The 17,809-nt window shown below is 45.2% G+C and overlaps 1 protein-coding gene across 3 annotated transcripts in view; it reads left to right on the top strand.

The window, feature by feature from the left end:
- Nucleotides 1-17,809, top strand: part of LOC134574527 (oocyte zinc finger protein XlCOF6-like) — a 169,018-nt gene that overhangs the window by 134,231 nt on the left and 16,978 nt on the right. Inside the window, exon 1 of one of the 3 annotated variants that reach the window (XM_063433640.1) lies at nucleotides 16,997-17,053. The exons of 1 other annotated variant lie outside the window; for it this stretch is intronic. The gene's annotated coding sequence lies outside the window, so the exon portion shown is untranslated. Of the gene's footprint in view, nucleotides 1-16,996; nucleotides 17,054-17,809 lie in introns of those variants that run through there. One more of the 3 variants, XM_063433638.1, reaches the window with a different exon arrangement.

Genomic DNA, 17,809 nt, shown 5'->3' with positions numbered 1-17,809 from the left:
GAGTAGTTTGTGGTATTGTGTCCCTATGAATTTTAGGCTGTGTATGATGGCTGCTTGTGGGATTGTGTGTGCAGAGGCGGCTCTCTAATTAGGGGGCCGCCTAAGGCCTCGCGCAGTCAGGGGCCTCGCGGCCGCCTAAATCGCCTGAGGGCGAGGACCGACACAGGAGGGGGCCCGGCGGCTTGCCCTTTGTGCCGCTGGGTGCTGGGTGCGAGGCCCCTCCTTTCGGCCTCAGTCTGCAGCTCCGCCGGGTGTGAGCTGCAGACTGATATCTCGCGATCTCCAGCCAGAGCGTTGCCGCGGGTTACAACAGCAACGCTCTGAATGGAGATCGCGAGACATTCCCCATGTGGTCTGCAGCTCTGCATCCGGCGGAGGTGCAGACCGGAAAGCCTACTGGACCACCAGGGAGCCATCCAGGACACTGGACCACCAGGGACAGATTGACTCCACCGGACCACCAGGGAAAAAGGTAAATTTTTACCCCCTTCAACCTGTCACCCCCCTTCACCCTGCCACTTCACCCTGTCACCCCCTCCTCACCCTATCTCACCCTGTCACCCCCCTCACCCTATCTCACCCTGTCACCCCATCCCACCCTGTCACCCCCTCCTCACCCTGCCACTTCACCCTGTCACCCCCTCCTCACCCTGCCACTTAACCCTGTCACCCCCTCCTCACCCTGCCACTTCATTCTGTCACCCCTTCCTCACCCTGCCACTTCACCTTGTCACCCCATCTCACCCTGTCACCACCCTTTCACCCATCTTCACCGTCACCCCCTTTACCCTGTCACCCCCCTCACCCTGCCACTTCACCCTGTCACCCCCTCCTCACCCTATCTCACCCTGTCACCCATCTTCATCCTGTCACCCCCTTCACCCTGTCACCCCCTCCTCACCCTATCTCACCCTGCCACCCCATCTGTCATCCCCCTTACCCTGCCACCCCACCTGTCACCCCCTCTCACCCTGCCACCCCACTCTCACCCCACATCTCACCCTGTCACCCCTTTACCCTGTCACCCCACCTCTTACTCTTTCACCCACCCTGTGACCCCCACACTGTCACCCCCCTTACTCTGTCTCCTCGCCCTGTCACTCCCCACACACTGTCACCCCACCTCACACTGTCACGCCCTAATACTGTCACCCCCTCTCACCCTGCCACCCCACCTGTCACTCCCCTCACCCTGCCTCCCCTCTTACCCCACATCTGACCCTGTCACTCACCCTGCCACCCCACCTGTCACCCCCTCTCACCCTGCCACCTCACCCTGTCACCCCACCTCTTACTCTGTCACCCACCCTGTGACCCCCCACACTATGTCACCCCCTTACTCTGTCACCTTACCATGTCACCCCTCTCACCCTGTCACCCCCCTAACACTATGTCACCCCCCTATCACTATGTCACCCCCCTAACACTATGTCACCCCCCTAACACTATGTCACCCCCCTAACACTATGTCACCCCCCTACACTACGTCACCCTCCCTCTCACACTAGGTCTCCCCCCCCTCACACTAGGTCTCCCCCTTCACACATTAGGTCTCCCCCCCTCTTACTCTGTCGCCCCCTCTTAGTCTGTCACCCTCCCTCTCATGCTGTCACCCTCCCTCTCACGCTGTCACCCCCCTCGGTCTCTTCCCTCTTACTCTGTCACACCCCTTACACGAATGTAATCCTCTCACACTAATGTCACCCCTCACACTAATGTCACCCCCTCTTACTCTCACACCCCTTACACTAATGTAACCCTCTCACACTGTCACCCCCTTCTTACTCTGTCACCCCCTCACACTATGGAACCTCCCTACACTATGTCACCCCCTCACACTATGTCATTTTCCCTACACACTCTGTCACCCACCTCCATACACACTATCTCTCCCTCTAAACATACAGGCACCACTCTCTGCACTCTGGCACCCTCCTGCTCTTTTACACTCACCCTGCCACAGTTACTCCTTTACTCACCCTGTCACCCCCTAAAGGCAATCATTCTACACACTGTCATAAAACATAGCTTCGCCATGAACTTAATGCCAAAGGCCACAGGCAGTACACAAACATACCACATTCTCAGAGAAACATACATACATATACAAAGATACTCACTGCCAGACACACACTCTCAGGCGCACACACAGGTAGACAATGCAACAATGTATACAAAGACTAGTTCTCTATATTCAGTACTGCAAGCTTCCCCTTCAATATATCTACAGCTTCTTACACACACACAAGTCAACTGATATTTTTTTCCAATAATGGTGTTAGTGGGGGCCTCATGTATGAGTTTCGCCTAAGGCCTCGCCAAGTCTAGAGCCGCCACTGTGTGTGTGTGGATGGATATGTCACATTGTGTGTTTGGTAGTGTGTGGGGGCTGTTTGGGTTATTGCATGTGAGAGGCTGCATGTGGGGTTGTGTGCATGTATGTGGATTGTTGCGTTTGTGGGGATTGTGTGTATGTTTGTGTGTGGGCTGTCCGTATTATTTGTATGAGGGGAGGGTTATCCTGCAGCTCTGTGTATATCGAGCAGTGTGGGTGGCTTCTCTGGGGTTGAGTGGGGACTAGGCCGGCCAGGTACATGTCAAGGACAGGAGCTGCAACAGCAGGCTGCACTACTACCAAGTGGATTTCCATTCACAAGTGCTATGTGCTGCACTGCATAAATTGAGGATTGTCCTTCACCACCTCTTCGTATTAGCAGATACCTTAAGTTTTACTGAGACTCCTGATAGGCCAGAGCCTGTTTGACCCTAGCAGCCTTGAGTGCCGTGCAAAGACACCTCGAGTGCCGTGCATGGCACTAGTGCCGTAGGTTGCCTACCCTTGGTCTAAAGTTTGCTCCTAACCGAAAAATGAATTTTTTTAATACTTATATTGACGTACAAAAATACATACGAAAAATGACACTTAAAAGGTTTTTTCTAAAAAAAGAGAGAGAGGAAAATATGTCTTTAAAAAGCCCAAATGAACCATCAGGCATTGAACTGAATAAATTTAAGAGAAAGTCTCATTTTTACCCAGTGGGAGATAGAGGTCCCTTTTTGGAGACCTTTAATAATATGGTGTGTCACGATTTGGAAAAATTAGAAAAAGAGGAAAAAACCCAAAGGGAAAACAAATACAATATGAGCAAAGAGGAATCGATGAGTATTACTAAGCTCCAAAAAATGGATAACATAATCGTTAAGGAAGCAGATAAAGGGGGGGCTATTGTCATAATGACAAAGGAATATTATATGCATGAGGCCCATAGAATTTTGGGTGACATTGACACCTATATAAAACTCACAGGAGACCCTACCAAAAAATTCAATACCATTCTAGGAATTTTACTAGATCAGGCGTATAGGGAAGGTATAATTTCCAAAAACAATAAAGAATATCTGTATAATAAATTCCCAATTATTCCCATTTTTTATTTCCTCCCTAAACTACACAAACACCCCACAATACCACCAGGTAGGCCTATTATTAGCGGCATAAATTCCATCTCTGCCCATTTATCGGAGTTTGTTGACCATCATCTCCAAAAATATGCCCAGGAAGCACCTTCCTACTTAAAAGATACGGCCCACATTTTGAGGATCATGGAAAATGTAACCTGGAAACCAGATTTCATTTGGGTAACCATTGATGTCGCCTCACTGTATACTGTAATTAGGCACAACAAAGGTCTGATTGCAGTAGAACGAGTTATGGAAAAGGATGAGAATGTAGCATCCGATTTCCGTAGGTTTATTATAAAAAGCATTCACTATATTCTCAAACACAATTTTTTCTTTTTTGATAATTCATTTTATCTTCAAACAACTGGTACGGCCATGGGGACCAGGTTCGCCCCCAGCTATGCAAACATATATATGCGGGATTGGGAATCCAACCACATATGGAGTGGGCATGGCTGGGCAGCGAACCTGGTCCTATGGAAACGTTTTATCGATGACATTATAATGATTTGGCAAGGCCCACGAGAAGAGCTATCACTGTTTTTGGACTACATCCACCAAAATGAATATGGTCTAAAATTTACACATGAGATGAATACTACAACAATTAATTTTTTAGATATATGCTTTTTTGTGGAGAACAATAAGATCGAGTCAAAATGTTTTTTTAAAAAAACTGAGGGTAACAGTTACATACATAGGAAAAGCTGCCATCAGGAGAGATGGCTGGAAACAATTCCAAAAAGTCAATTAATACGAGTGAGGAGAAATTGCACAAAGAAATCAGATTATAGGGAGCAAGCTAGGCACCTAAAAAATTAATTTATAGCAAAAAAATACGAACCCACTTTGCTGGATAAGGAAATTGGGGAAATAGAAAAAAAAGAATAGAAAAGACCTAATGACATCTAAACCCAAGAAGATCCCCCAAAGGGACTACAATTTCTCCTTTATCACACAGTATAATACAAACATTGGAACATTCTGTGTAGAGATCCCATACTAGGTAAAGTGTTACCCAAAAAAACACCCATGATTTTTAGAAGAACAAGAAATCTGAAAAACATTCTTGCACCCAGTTATGCATTAAAAATCCAGCGAAAGGGCAGACCATTCAACGTCAATGGTTTTAACCCTTGCAACAACTGCAAAGCATGTAAAAATCAAAGATACATACAAAAGAGAGAATTTAGGAGCTCTACAACCGGAGAGAAATTTAAAATAAAATCTAATATTAACTGCAACACCAAAAATATAGTCTACATGCTTCAATGCCCATGCGGGAAACAATATGTGGGGAGAACCTGTAGAAAACTTAAAGAAAGAATATTGGAACATCAAAATAATATTAGAAAAAAATCAATTAAACATATAGTACCTCTGCATTGTAATTCCTGCAACCAATTTGATTGGCAAAATTTTTCTTTCGTGGGCATTGAACACGTGGATCCCTACTGGAGGGGAGGAGATTTAACTAAAAAACATTCTGGATAAATAAACTAAAGACACTCCAACCTTGGGGTCTGAATCTGGATATTGACCTGTGGAGTTTTTTTGAAGATTAATTTTGGTTGTATAAAAGGTCTATATGGATGTCGCACTTCCTTTTTCCTCATTTCATTTCTATGTAATTTCTAATATTTGTATAAAGGTGCTACTAATGGATTTATCTCGAAAGATTACATATATACAATTTAGTCCTCTAGTGGTATTAGTATCAAATATTGAGCCGTAAAAATAATATGGGCAATTATCCACATTAGTATTAAATATGGGGCCCCTTTAAAAACTTTTAAAAAATTCTAAAAGGAAAACCTGTAGAGGTAGAAAAATGTTGAAGTACCATAGAGAGTGAGATGAGGGGGAGGAGTGCGAATAAATATACATGTAGAAATGGGTTTCACCTTATGCACTTAATTACCAACATATTATATAGAAGAGTTATGTGTTAATATTGGGCTGTATGTATTTTCATTTGTCTGCCTCATACACACTCCCAAAATGGGAAATCAGCATGTAAGAAAGATGTAAATATATGGAGTTTTATTCTAGATTTTTATTTGAATGTAATAATTTAGATATATATACTTGTTTTAGTGTATTTTTATTTTTTTCATTTTATTTTTTTACAACATAGTTTATATAAATAATATCTATGTATATATTTTCAATACATATGATTTTTTTCTATAGTTTCTAGTAGAAATATAATGGATATTTTTATCCACAAATGTGCTATCCAGAGTCCTCTTTTAACTTCCTTCCCCCTTATATGCTTTAATTTGCCCATATGACTCTGGGAGAACTGAAGATTCATGACTGACATCCATTTCCGGGTATTTGCAACGCACGTCTGGAACGCAAGGGACGTGCGTACGTGATTATGTCATCGCGTCCAAGCAGGAAGTGCGGCCCGAACAGAGAAGAAACAACGGCCGGGAATAATTGAATAATGAACTCCGGGAGGGGATATATAAGAACGGGCGGGGGGGAATGTTTTTTATATACATTTTCTGTTGTGATTGATGCACCAAGTCCCTGAGTAAGTCCCATCTTAGGACGAAACGTGTAGGACGCCCAGTGGTGATATACTCATTGCTTTTTTTTTATTTATTTTTTATTTATTTTTTAAATCTTTATTTTAGATGTGCTAGGTTACATTTCAATATCAGCGACAAGAGTTTTGCATTGTACATGGTAAAATAGGAAATTGGTTAATTTCTCTGTCACATAGATATGCACACATTTTATAATTTTTTAAACAGGTTACATTACAATGTCATAACAGGTTTCAGCACGTGCTTCTCTTCTGTTGGCTTTGGGTATGGTAAGCGATGGTGTGTTACCCTATGTAAGTGTTGTGTCTCCTCTGGTGTTGCGTCACTGTTACTTTTGGCTGATGTGGTGAATGTACCGAGGGAGGTAGATTTTGTCTGTGTGCCCTTGTATGAGCTAAGAGTGCCGTGCTATTTAAAAAATGGGGGACTAAGGTGTAGTTGCAGGTTAGTGGTTGCCCTTAACCCAGGGGCATGTGGGGGGGAGTGAGTTCGGTAGTGTGTGGTACGAGTTGACTAGTGAACCCGACTTTGTTGTCTACTGCATGTGGACATGTATAAGCCAAACATAAAACATAAAACAAATAACATTTAGTTAACTTCTGTAGCATCTGTCACGGGGACATATCAGTGCCCGAAATCTCTCTCTGAGTCCCGAGAGGTTGTTTCAGCCATGGCTAGCCGAGATATGCAGTCCCTGTCAAGGCGTTGAGGATGCGCTTCCTTGGGATCGAGGTGTAAATGGGCTCGTCGTGGCAGGATGTCCCATCTGTGACGAGTTATTCGCTGTTCCAGGTGTGGGAAGGTTGGTGAGACCCAGTGTGGTGAGTATAGTGGGGATTTCGGTCTCAGATGTGACCTTGTAGGTGGTGCCGTCGTGGGTGAGTGTCACAACTCTGGGCGCCCCCCAGCGATATTGTATTCCAGCACGTCTCAGGCGGCTAGTTAGTTCGTACAAAGTTTTCCGCCACTGCAGCGTTGCCCTAGTCAGGTCTTGGAAGAAAAGAAGTTGTGCGTTCTCAAATGTCAGGGGCGTTTTGCCCTTCACTGCCGACATGATAGTGATTTTATCCTGTGTCGTGGCGCAACGCAGGATAATGTCTCTGGCTTCTGTGGGTGGTGAGTTGGGTCCAGCTGGGAGCCGGTAGAAACTCTCCAAAGTGATTTTCCGGGCTGTCGTTGGTGGTAGGATTGTAGCCAGTAGCCTCCTAAGAAAGTGCGGTAACTCGGTCTGAGTAATTGTCGTGGGCACTCCGCGGAGCTTAATGTGGTTGCGGCGCAGGCGATCCCCTTCGTTTGAGACCTGCACCGTTAGCGCCTGGTGGGCTGCTTGCAGGGTGTGCACTGCCTCTTTAAGCTGTATGATCTCGTTGTTGGTTGCCGTTACTTTCTCTGTCACTGCACCTATATTTTCGGTGTTTTGGCGCACTTCAGCTTTTATAGTGCCTATATCTTTGGCTAATAATGTCTGGATTTCGTGCATCCAGTGTTGGAGGTCTTGCTTGGTAGCCAAATTATGTTACCCTATGGTTTGAAGGGCTGGTAGTTCAGTGCTGTGCCGGGCCGGGGTTGGGGCTGGTGGAGTAGGCCTCGTTGGGGTATGAGAGGCTGCCTCAGCCGCCATCTTGGTTTGCGACTGGCGTTGCAGCATTTCCCCAATATCGGGTTGTTCTGCCGGCATGTGCTGCTGACCTTTTTGTGTGCGGCGTTTCATTGTCGCAGAGGTGTGTGTCGGTGCTGTTGAGCTCACCTCTCCGTCTCCCGGATCGTGGTAACCCCGGTAGTCGTCGAGGAGAGTCTCCAGGGAGCAGAGGGCCGGTGAGTAGCAGGCCTTGGTTCGGCGCTTTGCCTTCCCGGTCTTCGGGGGTTGAAAGAAGGGCATCCGCCCGTTCCCCGTTGTGCCCTGAGTCGGTGAGAGGCCTCGGAGGTAATTTACTGCGGGTTGGTGGGCAGTTTTAACCCGGTTTCGCTCGTATCGGACGGGAGCTAACAGAGATGGCGTCTGGTCGGGTTCAGTCCCAGGCTCCGCCCCCCATACTCATTGCTTTTAACTTATATGTAAGTTATTAAATTCTTTTTATACTTTACTCTGGAATTGCACTTTATTTTTCTCCATATACTTTCTCTTTTGAGCTAATACTCTGATTGACTGATGGGAGTGTGAAGAATCAGAAGAAAAAGATTTCACTCAAGGCTGATTTACATCTAACAATTTGTGAGTGGCCAATTGTAAACTATAATACCTCACTTACTCTCACACAGTTAAACGCTATGTCTCTCCATTTTATCTTTATTTAGCAGATGATCCCCTATTCTATTTTGCATTTGTATTGAAGACAAGAGGAAGTCTTTGGGGACCTTGTTCTGGAAACTTAACCCCACGAAGGGAAGTTTCATTCTGTTTATATACCATCACTGTTTTTTTCACTGGGGTTGTGTGCACATATTCTGTTTTGTTTGTATTGGTTTCAGATTAGACCCTGAGCTGCATGCATGGTTTCAGATTTAGTCATTGAGCTGTGATGTAATTCCAGTAAAATACAAGTTTAGCAGGCTAAGATTGCCACAAGGCATATGTATGTATATGTGTTTGTAGTATCAGTTGGTTAATTACACGTAGCTAAGATACTGTCATCACTGTACTGACCAGGTGCAGGAATGTAAGAACTGGAATTACGCGTCCCTCTCCTTTGTATCAGATGAGCCACGTGGTTAGACCGGATGGATGAGTTTAGACTCTATTCATTAAATAGGTTAAGGGTATGTGTGGGTGTAGTTAATTGTGGGAGGAGCTACAGTGCTATATAAGGAATGTACTCTATGTATTCAGTACTCAGACTTTGCTGTATTTTGGTGACGCTAGTCCCTCTGAGTCCCGATCGGTGATCCAATAAAGAATCTCTTCCTTCCTGAAGAAACCTGTGTCCATCTCTCTGTGCTTGGCTTCCGTCAGTTTCTCCGGTATCATTTGGTGCATTGGCCGGGAAGCTCATCGTTCAACGGTAGCTGAGAGGCAGAGGCGTGAGACGGTCTATCTTTGCCCACGTTCTCTACGGCTGCACCCCTGAACTTCTGCGTGGACCTCCCTTCGTCTCGGCGCCACTGGTCTGTTGTCCAGGAGATCATCGGCCTCTACGTGAGAAGTGCTGGGGTGTCCCCGTCGATGAGTGTGAACTCAGGTTCAGGAACGAGGAGGTAAGATAACTGCTGTTTTAGACGGCAGGACCCGCTAGGGGTATACCGATTGTGCGGTAGGCCCAAAGGGGTTTTTGAATCTGTATCTGCCCCCTCTGTCGGAGGGAAGGAGCGAAGGCGCACCGCTCGATCGAACGCTCTTTAGTCAGACCGTTTGATTTGGTTAGTCAGGCGGGGTCCTGGTGTAAGATAGCCCTAGCCGGACACCGGTGTCTTGTCTAGACTAGCGTTCTAGGGTGTATATTACGTTCGCTAGGTCGGAGGGACCGGGAGACTAAGCGGCGCCTGTGTAAATTCGGTTCGCTAGTTCTCATCCTATCTGGGCTAAGTGGGAAGGCGTGTAAATTTGGAACCCACTAGACTTTTGATAGTACGACTAAGAGGCGCCTGTGTAAATTCGGTTCTCTAGCTCGTTGTATAGTGCGACTAAGAGGCGTCTGTGTAAATTCGGTTCTCTAGCTCGCTATATATGTGGTGATTGGGCAGTGTGGCTAACCAAAACGGGTGTATATAGTTTTAGGTAGTCCATTCAAGGTACTGGCCAATAGTTTAGTTGGGAATTGTAAATGTGTTAACGATTGTTTAGTAAAGTGTATATCTTGTTAGATAGCGCGAGCTCAGCCGTCTAGCGAGAGTGTTAATAGTGTGTTGCTGTATTATAGTGCACGGTACCATAACCCTGTATATTTACTGACATTGTATAATAAGTACTAATCATTGTCGTCCATTGCATGTTTTAACACCATAACCACTAATAATTGTATTGTGACCTTAACTTGTGCTTTGACCTATGCTAACCGTACTGTAACCGCTATTTGTAAAAGACGATGTTACTGGGTGTGTTATAGACGGGTAATTCGTATATAGAGAATTATAGCGTGGGTGACTGTGTAGTTACGCCAAAGGGCATAATATTGATTATATAGTGACTGGTGTAGCAGCTGTGTGTGTACGGGAATTCCCTGAGTGTTTATTGTTATTGTGTACGTTTCACTTGGTAACCATACCACGTGGTGCTGTTGCCAGAGGAAACGGGTGTGACTGTTGAATAGTACGCGTGTATAGTAATCGTTGTCGACGACGTTCCACTGTTAAATATGGGCGCGTCGCAGTCAACGATTCCGGATCCCTTAGGATGTATGGTTAAGAATTTTAAAAAGGGATTCAAAGTTTGTGATTTTGGGGTTAAGATGTCCCCTGTACGTTTGGTCACTTTGTGCACTAGGGAGTGGCCTACTTTGGTTGCGGCATGGCCGCCACGTGGCAGTTTGGATCCAACTCTGGTACAGCGCTTACACGTGGCTGTATCAGGTAGGCCTGAACTTTACGGCCAGTTTCCTTATATTGATTGTTGGAGACAGGCCGTAAATGACTCGCCAAAATGGCTCCGGACATGCCACGAGGGGCAGTGTCGCCTCATGGTAGCTAGGACTTGTTCGTCCACTAGGACTGGTGTTAGGCCCATTTTGGACACGCCCCCTGAGTCCGAGATCCCTTTGCCGCCCCCTTACTTTCCGTTAAGAAGAAGTGACGCAAACGCAGGAAGTCCTGTAACCCTTCCCTCACTACCCCCATCCACTTCCGCTTCTTCCTCCAGTACAGGATCCACCCCCCCTCGTACTAAATCTCCCCTTCCGGAACCAGAACCCACCCCCATTAGAAACGAATATCCTGATTTGGCGCCACTTCAGACTTCCGGTCAAGCTTCATCTAGCTCGGCCCGAAGTGTTCTATTCACTACCTTTTCCCAAAACCAACCTCCCACATCCCCATACCCTATATCTCCCCGACCGGAACCCATGACTGACGCTTCCCTACGTAGCCCCATCCAAACCCGACAGTTGACTGGTGCCCAACAATTAAAGCACTATCAGATGCCTCTTCGCTTAAATCCCGGGTCAGCTTATATCGATGCCGCAGGTCAAATGGCACACGCTGACCCTGTCTTCGTATATGTCCCTTTCACCACTACCGACCTTTTAAACTGGAAGACCCATAATTCCTCGTATACTGAGAAACCACAAGCCATGACTGATCTGTTCACCTCAATAGTACAGACACATAATCCGACATGGGCTGATTGCCAGCAGTTATTAATGACTTTATTTAACAATGAGGAAAGGACAAGAATAAATCAAGCAGCCATTAAAGCATTAGAGGATAGAGCCCGTGCTTTGAACCAAGCTAATCCAGCAGCATGGGCCGCAACACATTATCCCAACACTGATCCCGATTGGAACGTAAATGGTGCTGATATGGTTCAACTCAGAGCCTATAGAGACGCTATAATTGCTGGCATGAAAGCCGGAGGAAAGAAGGCTATTAATATGTCGAAGACAGTTGAGGTGATCCAGAAAAGCGATGAAGCGCCCAGTGTCTTTTATGACCGATTATTGGAGGCGTACCGCTTGTACACCCCCTTTAATCCGGAAGACGCAGACAATTCCCGAATGGTTAACTCCGCCTTTGTCAGCCAAGCTTACGGAGATATTAAGCGCAAGCTACAAAAGTTAGAAGGGTTTGCAGGTATGTCAATCTCCCAACTAATGGAGGTAGCTAATAAGGTCTATATGAATAGGGAAACAGAAAGCAAGAAAGAGGAGGAGCGCAAGATGCGTAAAAAGGCTGATATGCTAGCGGTAGCGATCGCAGGCGTAGATAAACGGGGCCCAGATAGAGGCAATAATAGATGGAGTAGGGAGCCTTTGAGTAGGGATCAGTGCGCGTATTGCAAGGAAGAAGGGCATTGGAGGAACGAATGTCCGCAAAGAGAGCAGTACGAGAGGGTCCTACCCAGGGCAGGCTACGGAAACTTTAGAGGCAGAGCGAGAGGTAGAGGAGGCCCCGGAGGGAGTAATGGTTATAGAGGGAGTAATGGGAACAGAGGAAGTGTTAGGGAAGACAGATATATTCCAGCAGCGCAAAGGTCCCGCGATAGAGAAGGTAGGGACTTCGTAGGATTGGCTGACACGGTCATGGAGGACTATTGATACCGACCGGGCTCCATCCCCCTTGGTCGAGCGGAGCCTATGGTCGATGTATCAATAGGGGGGAAAAGGAGTGCGTTCATGATCGACACTGGTGCTGAACATTCAGTGGTGACTAATCTAGTTGCTCCTCCATCTGGAAGGACTATTACTGTGAAAGGAGCAACTGGAAGAAGTGCTGAAAAACCGGTTCTTAAAAGTCGACTCTGTACATTGGGAGGCCACGTAGTAAAACACCAATTCCTTTATATGCCTGAATGTCCAGTCCAATTGCTGGGACGTGATATGCTATCCAAATTACAAGCGCAGATTACGTTCCTACCAGATGGAACAACATCTTTAAAGTTTAATGGACCTTCAGGTATTATGACTTTATCCGTACCAAAGGAAGAAGAGTGGCGACTTTATACAGTGTTGACTAGCCAAAACCCTAGGAGTGATGAGACATTATTTAACATACCAGGAGTTTGGGCAGAGAACAACCCACCAGGACTGGCCCGCAATATTCCACCTATAAAAATTGAACTTAAACATGGGGTTTATCCAGTGAGCCTGAGACAATATCACATCCCGCAGAAGGCTAAGAAGAACATACAATCCTACCTGGATAAGTTCATACGCAATAAAAGTAGCAGAAGTGACTCCGTGGATACATCACTCCAGGGTTAAACCAGCAGCAGTCGATTCTTGGCAAGTTACAGCAGATCCAGAGAATCCCTGCAAGATCCGGTTAAAACGCACTACTCAGTCGGAGTAACGAGGAATTATTGTGGATTACAAATTTTATTGTTACAGGTGTGAGTGAGAAGGCCATAATAAAGCCTGTCCGCTTACCATCACATAGTGTATAAGCCAGGAAAGTCTCGAAGGGACACCTGTGAAGACGAGCAGAACTCCATTCCCTGCAGCCCTCACATCCTGGAAGCTGAGGTTCCATCGCACGGACGAAGACTGAGGATGACGGCGAAAGATGTGCTTTTGATTGTGTTTATTTACATGTGTTTTTATATTCAGGAAGGTAGAGGTACCGACACTCCTAGCTGTGAGGTATGCATTAAGACTACGAGAACAGGTAACCATATTTCCCAAACCCTAATTTGGCATTCACAATACGAATGTAAAGGAGATGTATCGAGATGTAGATACTTAAATATAGATTATAGTGTGTGCCATTTAGGAGTAGGAGAACCTAAGTGCTTCAGTCCGGAGTATCAGCCTCGTACAATTTGGTTGACTCTCAGGAATGGAGATCCTCAGGGGACCCTAATTAATAAAACGGTGTTAGAATCCGTACATTCTTCGGGTGTTCTGCTATTTGATGCGTGTAAAGCGATATCGAGTGGTAGAAAGCCGTGGAATGTATGTGGGGATCTTAGATGGGAGAGGACGTATGGGTCTAACGATAAATATATTTGTCCCAGTAGCAAAAATAAATATGTGAGTCCTAGATGCCCAAATAAAGACTATAACTTTTGTCCATATTGGTCTTGTGTGGGGTGGGCGACTTGGGGACAGACAGTAGACAAAGACATGATTGTTACTAAGTTGCCTACCAATCCATACTGTAAGTCTATGGAATGCAATCCAGTCCATATTCTTATAAATAACCCCGACAAGTTCTTAGATAAATATGGTAATTTATTTGGGTTTCAAATATACGGGACGGGTTTAGACCCTGGGACAATATTATTTATAGGGATAGAGACTGATACGGTATCCTCCCAGACTCATCAAGTATACCATTCCTTTTACGAAGAGATGAGTATAGATAATAAGATCCCCCATAATGCTAAAAACCTGTTCATCGATTTAGCTGAAAGTATTGCCGGTAGTCTTAATGTTACCAACTGCTATGTGTGTGGAGGTACTAACATGGGAGACCAATGGCCTTGGGAAGCAAAGGAGGTAATGTCCGGTTCTGAGGCAGTTGACCAATTAATATCTACACAAGCCGATTATCATATGAGTGTTAGAGGTAAATCTGAGTGGAGATTAAAGACCTCCATCATAGGTTATGTTTGCATAGCAAGGAAAGGAATAATGTATAATACTTCTGTAGGAGAATTAACTTGTCTAGGGCAAAAAAGCTTATGATGATGATACAAAGAATACAACTTGGTGGTCGGCTTCAAATGTCTCAGAACCATCTAACCCGTTTGCTAGATATGCCAATTTAAAGGATGTGTGGTTTGATCTATCCATCACATCTACTTGGAGAGCCCCAGCAAATTTGTACTGGATCTGTGGTAAGAAAGCCTATTCGGAGTTGCCACAGGACTGGGAAGGGGCATGTGTGTTAGGTATGCTCAAACCATCCTTCTTCTTGTTACCGATTGAAACAGGTGAGACTTTAGGTGTTAAAGTGTATGATGTGAATCATAGGAAGAAAAGGGGACCCATAGAGATAGGCGCCTGGGAAGATGATGAATGGCCTCCCCAGCGTATTATAGATTACTATGGGCCAGCCACGTGGGCTGAGGATGGTACCTTTGGTTATAGAACCCCTATTTATATGCTCAACCGTATTATAAGATTACAGGCGGTGGTTGAGATTATCACAAATGAGACATCACAAGCGCTCAATCTTCTAGCGAAGCATAACACCAGGATGAGGACAGCAGTATACCAAAATAGATTAGCCTTGGATTACCTTTTGGCAGTAGAGGGAGGTGTATGTGGGAAGTTTAACCTAAGCAATTGCTGTCTTCAAATAGATGACGAAGGGCAAGCAATAGCTGAGCTTACTAGCCATATGGTTAAACTAGCGCATGTGCCTACTCAGGTATGGAAAGGGTATAATCCAAGTAGTTGGTTTGGTAGCTGGTATGAGTGGTTTGGAGGGCTTAAGGCAGTGGTAGGTGGAGTCCTACTGATTTTACTGTTGTGTCTACTCCTGCCGTGTCTTATACCCTTAGTAGTTAGGTCTGTGCAAAGCCTGATGGGAAGTATAGCAGAGAGGAAGGCTGCTGCACAGATAATGGCCATATATAAGTATAAGGCTTTAGATCAGGGAGAAACTATGCAGGAAGATGAGTGTTGAAAAGATTCACATCATAAGAAAAGTCTGGTCTGGTTCATGGTAACCTGAGGTATATGCAAACCAAGGTTAAGTGATGCCTCAAGTAATTGTGAAATATCAGAGGCATCAAAGGGGGGAATGTGATGTAATTCCAGTAAAATACAAGTTTAGCAGGCTAAGATTGCCACAAGGCATATGTATGTATATGTGTTTGTAGTATCAGTTGGTTAATTACACGTAGCTAAGATACTGTCATCACTGTACTGACCAGGTGCAGGAATGTAAGAACTGGAATTACGCGTCCCTCTCCTTTGTATCAGATGAGCCACGTGGTTAGACCGGATGGATGAGTTTAGACTCTATTCATTAAATAGGTTAAGGGTATGTGTGGGTGTAGTTAATTGTGGGAGGAGCTACAGTGCTATATAAGGAATGTACTCTATGTATTCAGTACTCAGACTTTGCTGTATTTTGGTGACGCTAGTCCCTCTGAGTCCCGATCGGTGATCCAATAAAGAATCTCTTCCTTCCTGAAGAAACCTGTGTCCATCTCTCTGTGCTTGGCTTCCGTCAGTTTCTCCGGTATCAGAGCTGCATGCATGGTTTCAGATTAGAGCCTGAGCTGCATGCTTGGTTTCAGATTAGACCCTGAGCTGCATGCATGGTTTCAGATTAGAGCCTGAGCTGCATGCATGGTTTCAGATTAGACCATATGTTGCATGCATGGTTTCAGATTTAGTCCTTGAGCTGCATGCATGGTTTCAGATTAGAGCCTGAGCTGCATGCTTGGTTTCAGATTAGACCCTGTGCTGCATGCTTGGTTTCAGATTAGAGCCTGAGCTGCATGCTTGGTTTCAGATTAGACCCTGAGCTGCATGCATGGTTTCAGATTAGAGCCTGAGCTGCATGCATGGTTTCAGATTAGAGCCTGAGCTGCATGCATGGTTTCAGATTAGACCCTGAGCTGCATGCATGGTTTCAGATTAGACCCCGAGCTGCATGCATGGTTTCAGATTAGACCCTGAGCTGCATGCATGGTTTCAGATTAGACCCCGAGCTGCATGCATGGTTTCAGATTAGACCCTGGGCTGCATTCATGGTTTCAGATTAGACCCTGAGCTGCATGCATGGTTTCAGATTAGACCCTGAGCTGCATGCCTGGTTTCAGATTAGAGCCTGAGCTGCATGCCTGGTTTCAGATTAGACCCTGAGCTGCATGCCTGGTTTCAGATTAGACCCTGAGCTGCATGCATGGTTTCAGATTAGACCCTGAGCTGCATGCATGGTTTCAGATTAGAGCCTGAGCTGCATGCCTGGTTTCAGATTAGACCCTGAGCTGCATGCATGGTTTCAGATTAGACCCTGAGCTGCATGCATGGTTTCAGATTAGACCCTGAGCTGCATGCCTGGTTTCAGATTAGACCCTGAGCTGCATGCATGGTTTCAGATTAGACCCTGTGTTATCCTGGCTGTGATTAATGGACTGATTTCACACAGGGAGTTCCCATTCTGCTGGGAAGCACCCTTCACCCACAGACACGTCTAGGACTCCATGGAATCCCCTGTCTGCATGTGACCACATATGGAACTACATGTCCCGAGATGCCCTGCGCCTGCAAACTGAGCGGAGTGGCCTTACATAGCCAGTGTAACGGCGAGATCTGCGGCGATTTACTATAATCATCCAGGAGAAAGCCAACTGAGCCTGGTGGAATCCTAGCTGGGCTGGGAGGGGACTACATTTCCCTTGAGCCTCCGCGAGTTGGATGTTTACATCAGTGACGTCATAAACACGGGCCAACGTGAGGCGACTGTGGAAGAGAGGGAGGTATTGAGTGAGTCTGGGTGGGAGAGCATGGCTTGTCTGTATGGGGGTGGACCATGCCCCCCTCTCCTGTCACAATCTTTATTTTATCTATAGTTAGTTTGGGGGGTCTGCGTGTGTAATAGATGGGTCTGGTGTAAATATTCCATCTCTATCAACCATTACATTAACACTGAAAATAGATACCCCCCAATACATCAATTACTAACTATTAAAAATAGATACCCCCCAGTACCTCAATTACTAACTATTAAATATATATACCCCCCCCCCCCAGTACATAAATTACTAACTATTAAAAATAGATACCCCCCAGTACATCAATTACTAACTATTAAAAATAGATACCCCCCAGTACCTCAATTACTAACTATTAAATATATATACCCCCCCAGTACATAAATTACTAACTATTAAAAATAGATACCCCCCAGTATATCAATTACTAACTATTAAAAATAGATACCCCCCAGTACCTCAATTACTAACTATTAAATATATATACCCCCCCAGTACATAAATTACTAACTATTAAAAATAGATACCCCCCAGTACATAAATTACTAACTATTAAAAATAGATACCCCCCAGTACATCAATTACTAACTATTAAAAATAGATACCCCCAGTACCTCAATTACTAACTATTAAATATATATACCCCCCCAGTACATAAATTACTAACTATTAAAAATAGATACCCCCCAGTATATCAATTACTAACTATTAAAAATAGATACCCCCCAGTACATCAATAACTAACTAT

This window comes from Pelobates fuscus, chromosome 10 (assembly GCF_036172605.1).
Source record: "Pelobates fuscus isolate aPelFus1 chromosome 10, aPelFus1.pri, whole genome shotgun sequence".
NCBI classification, from domain to species: domain Eukaryota; kingdom Metazoa; phylum Chordata; class Amphibia; order Anura; family Pelobatidae; genus Pelobates; species Pelobates fuscus.
The sequence above is the reverse complement of the archived record's forward strand: the minus strand, read 5'-3'. Positions and strand labels throughout refer to the sequence as shown.